We start from the raw sequence: 8,048 nt of genomic DNA on the forward strand, positions 1-8,048 counted from the left end.
TTTCCATTGTCTGTACTTTATTCCTCAGGATATAAATCTATTTTGTAATTACTCCCTACTTATCTCAGAAACTTTGCCTGACACACCATTCCATATGTTTATGATTCTCTGAATGAAAAAGTGTTCCCTGACAACCATTCAGATTTTTTTCTTTTAATTTCCATTTATGCCTTATTGTCTTATAATGTTCGGCTGAAAATATATGTTGCAATATTGTGTGACATTATCTGTATTACTTAAGATTTTATATAACCATACATCAATGAAACATCAGATAAATCTCATGCTTCTCCTTTTTTTCCTACATCTTCCCTTCTGGAGCTGTATAGGCAGTAGATTCAATTAAGTTTCTATGACAAGTTGACTTTAAGGATTTCTTCCAAACCTAGGACGGAACACACCTGCAATTTTGCTTGAGTCACTTTGAAAAGTGAACTGTATATATATATATATTTATATATATATATATATATATATATATGGTTTATTAATACATATGTGCTTATATAGTTTCCTACATCTTCTCTGTATTTAGAAAAAAATGAGAAAATTTGTTAAATGTTAACACTCAGCACTATGCAGAATTGTTTACAGAACTTCATAGATTTACTAGCATTTGTAAATTAAGGGAATAATCCAGCAGCTCGCTGAATAAGAGCTTCAGGACTAGAACACTATATAATATTACCTGACTAATTTGCTGGACTTCCTAATAAATAACTAAGTAACACAAGAAAGGTATTGAGATGATTTGTAATCCTGCAGTAATGGCTTCTAAATAGTTAAGATTAGACTGAGAGATGAGAACCTTTTTCCCCTATATGCCATATACCAGCAGGGGACAAAATCAATCTTGTGAAGGCTCTGATTACTTGTGCTGCAAGTTTCTTGTCAGCAGATTCAAAATGTGCAGTGGAATGAATCTTCTGCAAGGTAGAGCTGCTGTCTATCAGTTGGGCATCTTCCCTCCCCTCTCTCCCTCCACCTTAACTTCCCATGGAATATCTGGTTGTGATAAATTAGAAGAAGAGAAAATACAAGACGCTTCAGTGCAACCATTTTAATCCTCTACTGTCAATGCAGAAGAAAGGTGACACCAATTTTAGTATCTTCCAGATGAAAAATGTACCCTTGAACTGAGAATTTGAGGAAGTTAAGGAACAAATGAAAGAATCACTTTTGTTTAAAATATAATGCTACTTGAGTGTATACAAAAATGTTGTTTTCAAAGTTCAGGATTTAAATCCATTAAGGACTGTGATTTAATCTGAAAAAGATACCATAAATAAAATTCAAGCTAAAAACAGAGCTCTTGTTAGAAAGGGTAAAGAAAAAACACTACGGTTATTGCAAGCATTTTGGGAGGTTGAAATTCCAAATCCAAATAATTATCTGAACAGAATTTCAGAGTCAGATTTTATCATTTTAGCAGTCCAAACCAAATCCATATATGGTCCTTGGCAAATTTTGGGGATGCTGTAGTAAAGATTTTGGGGGGATTACACTTGAATTTTGATCAAGAAGAGATTTAGGAAAACTATTTGTATTTTTTCAATGAAATTAAAGTTATTTACAGGAAACTAAGAAAGAAATTTGGTGTTTTGAAAAGACACCAAATGGCATGCATTTTAATCATGTTTCCTCTCAGTGCTATGGAAAAGGAACTTGTGTTGTCTTGCTGCTTTGGTGAGGAGAAGAGTCAGTTTTTCTGCTTAGAGCTCTAATAGCAAGGTTCAATTTACAACACATGGAATTACTGCTTGCTTCTCCCCATCTTCAGTGCTTTTCAGTAGCCTTGGAAAGGAACTCTAGATTCCAAATAAATATTTCCAGACTAATGCATCCTGGAGAACTTGAAGAAAAGATTGAAAAATTGTGAACTAAATATTCTCAAAATTCTACCACAAAACCAACAGCTAGCATCTTGCACAGTATCTGAGAATATGATTTTATCCAGTCTTCCAACAACCACAATTAGTCAGACAGGTGTGTTGGTGAAGAGGTATCATCTTCCTATCCTGCAGATGGAAAACTGCATAGAGGAAATGGCACAGCAAGGGTAGAAGTTTGATGTTCCTGTTTTCTGCTTCCAAATTCTAACCATCCATCATCCATCTTGTTCTCCCAAGATTCTTGCTTCTGGTGTTATTCAAGTTTTTCTGCTAAAATTGATAATTTTATAGCAAGAGGCCTGAGCTTCTGTTTGAAGGCAAAAATGTTCCATTTTAGCAGGCATGTGTCTGCAAATTGTGTTAGATCAGCTGATATTTGGTTTTGCTTGCTAATCAAGTTTCTAGAGACCTAAAATACTCCCAGCGCTCAGTGCTGCCACTGCCCCTCACAATGGCAGAGATGTGCTGTGGCCAGCAGAAGTTAATGATCTTCAGGGAGCTACATTTGCAAATCCTTTCCTGAAAGAAACCTCACAGAAGGGGAAACAGCCCAATGCAGTCTTCAGAGGGTTTTGGATTGGCTATTTCATCAATCCTCCAGATAATGGTTGAGTGCTGTGAGATAGGAAGTGGAAATGACCGTACTTTTTCATCTTTTCTTGTGATCCTTGGCACAGAGCGCTATAGATGCCATTGATGTCAGGCCAAAAAGGTGATTCTGCTGTGCTTCTGTTACCAGCAACAGTATAAATCAGCTGTTTTCCATGCTGTCAAGTGCTGTCCTCTGCCCCCCATGCACATCTGAATCAATCTTAAGTAAAAAATAACATTCTGGGAATTACAGTTTATTGAAATAAGCAGTAACTTGCAATGAAATTGCCATCATAGCATATATTATGTGCCTATGGGATAGTTTTCTTTTCTCAGGTCTTTGGCCTGCCTCTTACTCAACTTCTGGCACATCAGAGCTGAGCTCAGACATTTCTATTTCCAGCAATGCTTATTATTTGAAATAATGATTTCAAATAATAAATGGATGAAAACTCTTATAGATGGTGGCCACTGAATATGATATCATCTTGAGCAGGAAACTGCGGTCCTCATAAGGTGCTCTGTGGGCTTTAGGTTAAAGAGCATTTTTGAAGACCTCAGAGAAATTAGGAGTGGCATTTCAGTCACCTCTAGCTCCGTCCACTCTCCCCAAGGTCCTGTAGGAGTGCCTATTTGGGCAAAGGATGGAGGAGCAGAGGCACCAGGCTCCCTCAGGCATGTAGAGCTGGCTCTCAGGGGCCTGAGCCAACTGCACAGATGAACTTTGCAGCAATGCTGCTTAGACTGAAATTGCCCCCACACATTATAGAGAACAACATGCGATAATCCCCTTTACACTGACTCACACACACACAGACAGAGGAAAAAAAAAAGAATAAAAATGAAGACAGTATAGATTACAGTAAAGGGAGGCTCAAAGTTGGCTACTGAATTTGAATTGCAAAGTAGCAATCAATTAGTTTATCATTAATCAGATAATTTTGGGGTTCGTGAATAATATGAAAGGAAAGAAGAAATAACTACCAGGATAATTTTCAGGAACCATCTCTCAGCTTTATAAACTAATCCTCCTCTAATGGCCCTTTTTAATGTAATTTATAGGTTCATCATTACCCTTTTTGTATTAGTAATTATTTCTAAAATACCAAAGAACCATCTTTTTTTCAAGGTCCTTCCATGTGCCTGATTTACAGCTAGGCTCGTGTTGGACTCTGTCTTTCTGAGATTTGACATTTCAAAATATTTATAGCTCTTTTACATTAATGCCTTTCTCATGAATCTGAAGGTGACCGTTATTTCTTTCATCTTGTTGTAATTAAATGGATCAACTATAGCTTTATTATTTCCACTATTTATCTGTACAGTGTGTTAACACATTAAGATTAGCAAGTGATATTGAGCATTATGTGAATTACAACAAACAAATATTTCCTAAAACATGGGTTAAACTTGATGCATTGGCTACGAAATTGTTCCAAGTGAAAGCACAAAATCTTTAATATTTTATTGATCAGATCTAAACCTTCTGCCCAAAGTGGCAATTAAATTTCAATTAAACTGACTGAAAGCATCATATTAAATTTCAGCACTTTACGAGCTATCAGATAATGCTGCAGGACAAATCTTTAGTATGATCACACTCTTTTCAAATTATATTATCCTGTTCATTCACAATAAAAGTGACAGCTTTAGGTATACTTTCAATATTTCTTGAATATAAACCCTCTAATGAACACATTTTATTGCCTTTAAATCAATTATTATTGGATATTTTAATAAAGTGAATTGAGCACTTTGTTTTACACACTGCTTAGAAGTTATTATATTTTGCAGTCAGCACAGCAAAGAACAGTAACAGTATGACAGAAATACCCAAATACCTAACATTATGCTATAAATTAAATCAGCTATTTACAATTATGAATATGCTGCATTCCGTTTCACAGCAGCTATTGGTATAACATATTAATTAATAACTCTAGATCTTCAGGCTTTCAGTCTCACTGTGTTTCAATAAATGAAATAATCTGAAGATAAAATCAAAATTGCAAGAAGACCCTGCAAGTGCTTTTAAAGTGTTGTCATATGAAGATCTCGATATTTTACTGCTGCTTCTCCCTTTGTTCCAGTGGCTCCGTGCATGTGTTGATGTTTAGATTGACGAAACTACAGCTGGTGGTAGATAAATTTGTCTAATTCAAAGGACATTATCACTCAGTCTCCTTTTAAGTTACACACATACAGATATTTAAATGTCAATAACAACATTCGCTAGATTTTTATCATTAAATAAATAGACTAAGCATGAGACAAACCTAACAAATGACTAAGAGCAGTCAAATTAATTTCACTTAGCAGGTGTTTAAGCATGTTGAATTGAATAGAAATCTATATTCTATATTGATATCAAAAAGTTATCGTGTTCTTATGGATGATTACCAAAATAATTATCCAGAAGCAGTAGATAATCCTCGGGTGGACTCTTATAGTCATGTATAGTCATTATGTGAGGGAATATCTATATTCTGAGCTCCATATATTCTCTCCTTCTGCAGATGGAGATGTCAAAGGTAGGGGACACAGGTAACAGAGCTGGTTTGGGACAAGGCTTCCTGTGGATTCATTGTCTACCTGTAAGTACTGCCTTATGTAGTTTCTTATTCCTTAAACTTAATTATCCTCTGGCTAAGGTCATCAGGAAGAGAAGAATAAAAGGCTAAAAGAAATACACTCAGTAGAGTTCAATTGCCCTTTGCTTCAAACAAGTCCATCTCCTCTAAGAGTCAGATGCCCTTACATTGTCTTTCCCTTTTCATATCATGTCATTTTTTAAGCAGATTGAAATGTAATGTTCTGTTGCATTTGGAGAGAAACAAAAATAAATGAGGGCAAATACAGAGGTGTGGGAGAGAGCGCCTTTCAGATTATTCCTAAACCTTTTTTGTACTTGAAGTACAGAGTTAAAAACCTGAGGCATGTCTTTTGGCTGTTACACAACAACACACTACTCCAGAATTGCATTATTCCATGGGAATGAGCATGTTTTGTTTATTTTTGTCAGTAAACACTTCTTTTGCATTCAACTCTCCTTCTCCCTTGGGAGCAGAGGGAAGAATTAGGTGTATAAGGAAACAGGAAGAAAAAAAGCTTTTGCAGAATGACAAAACTACAGAAAACATCCTTTTGAAAACACTGTTCTTTTTTATTTTTCAGCACATATCAAGATAAGAAAAGTCCTGCAGAGGGTCAAACAGTGCTTAAGTAGCTAAGTAAAGGAATTGCCCTCCAGAGCAGGTGTTTGTGCTGTCTCAGCAGGCAGGGATAGTATATGTTGCATCAAACACAGTTTGCTCAGCATGTGTTCACACCTCCCCTGACCCCAACACTTCCTGGCTTTGCTGCCATGAGAGTCTCATGAGAGAGGAGGTGTGTTTGAATGGAGTGTGGGTGGATCTTTCCAGCAATGAGATGCTCTCGGCTGCACAAACAAGTGAACAGCAGCCATTTTTTATAGCTGGGATCTTCCCCTGCCCTCATTTAGGCAAGGCCCTGACCCAGCTCCCAGCCATGCAGCTATCAGAGCTGCCTGCATGCAGCGAGCATGCTGCTGGGATCTCAGCACACCCTGACAGTTCCAAGCTGCTCCCTTCCATCGACCTGACCAGCAGATTCGGCATATTTCTGAAGTGTCTACCCTCTTAAATGGTGATTCTCTTACTAGGAACAGATTGGGAACCTAACATGGCATTGGAAGGCACTGTATCAGTGGAAGTCAGTAGACAATCCTGGTGAGCCAGGACACCATTCAAAGTGATTTGGTTAATCACCTCTAGGGTACTAAATTGCAAATCAGCCTAGGTTTGGATCACTTGAGACTGATCAACATGTATTTGCTGCGGCTGAAAGGATATTTTCCCTTGATTCATCAGCCATCTTGCAGACCAGTCTGCTCTGTGTGGGTAAGATGTTTGCTACAACAAGGATATGGAATAGGGGACTCCTAGAGAAAAGAATCTTTTTCTCTCATGCTGCCTGAGTCTGGAATATTTTTCAAAGAGCAAGAGCAGACTCAACACTAGGAAACGTTATGTAAATACTGGATAGCTTCTAAATATATTAATCCCTAGACATTGTCCTAAGAATAATTTTGGTTGTGTTTTAATGGAACTATAGAGTGATTTTTATCATTAACTTACATTTCACTGCAGTGGAACTCTGCAGGAAGCTGCTAAGTTTATATGGTAATGGGGAGAAAAAGAAAAGAGGTGGGGATGGACAGAGAGCAAAATCTTGCCTCAATTTCAACACAGTTTGCATTTTTTCAATCCTTGCAATTCATTCTGATATGGCTTTGTTGTCTGAGCAAATCTTTTTTGAATCTATCATAATAATCAACTTTTACAGATTCTTCAAATACATTTGAAACTGCCCCTGAATCAGAAAAGCTAAACCAAAGGCAGCTACACTGGCACTATTCTTACTCATATCTAGTGATATGCTGTATTTATTCATACCACCAAAGAAAAAAAAAAAAAAACAAAAAAAAAAACTATTAATTTTGGTCAGCTGTATATATGGGAATTTACATTTGTTCTCCAACATTCATGAAAAAGACTGTCCTGCCATTGTGGAATGCAGAAAACAATCTATCAGGCTTTCAATAAACTGCAGAATATATATGTGGTTCAACCTATCTGAAATGAGATGCAGCGCTAGCAATATGGAGAGCCCCAGCAAGGCTAGCAATAAAAGTAGATATACAGTAGCTGACATCAGATTGTTTCAAGCTTAATTCCAGTAAAGTAATAAGGTCAGGAAAAGAAACGCTCAGTGATGCACAGATTGATGCTATTAGATAGAAACTATGCATTGGCATCAAGCAAACACTTTTGTCTTAGTCTCATGGACAGAGCACAAAGATGTTCAGCATAATCCCCACAGATTTACAACCACAAGAGTGGACCAAGCTTAGCAGACTGCGGTCAAGAACAGTACTAAAACTAAGCTATACACATATTTATTAACAACACCAGAGGGTATTGTATTACTCTCATTTTCCAAAGTGAACATAATGTATATTCCCACTAACTCACACCGAGGGCTGCTGACACACCATGGAGAGCTGTTAACATCTGAGAGAAGAATGTTTAAAAGTATCTCATAATGCAGCTTTTTTCCGTATTTTTACACATCTTTGTATAGGATGAGAGTAATGTATAATATAACTGAAGGCTAGCTCTTCTGGAGGTCAGAAGTACTTTCATTTTTAAATACTCAAAAAAAATTGGTTTTTGCTTATGAGCATTATGTATCAACTTCTGGATATCGCTGAATAGAAAACACCATCTTTTATTAGTATTTATTGAAGTTGTAATACTTTTCGGTTTGGCCCATCCAAAAATAAACATAAAAAATTGATGGGACGGCACATCCCACATCCAGAGCTTGGCATCTCTGGAGTCTGTGACCCCTCATGGCTCTGCGACCAGGAGGGAGACGCAAAGCATGGGTCTGGCATGAGGCAAATGTAATCTCGCTGTTCATGTCACTGTTTTGCTTCAAAATGTAAGAAGGAAAATCAAATCCATTTAGCTGCTGATGTAA

The sequence above is a fragment of the Molothrus aeneus genome, chromosome 6 (genome assembly GCF_037042795.1).
Source record: "Molothrus aeneus isolate 106 chromosome 6, BPBGC_Maene_1.0, whole genome shotgun sequence".
Lineage (NCBI taxonomy): Eukaryota > Metazoa > Chordata > Aves > Passeriformes > Icteridae > Molothrus > Molothrus aeneus.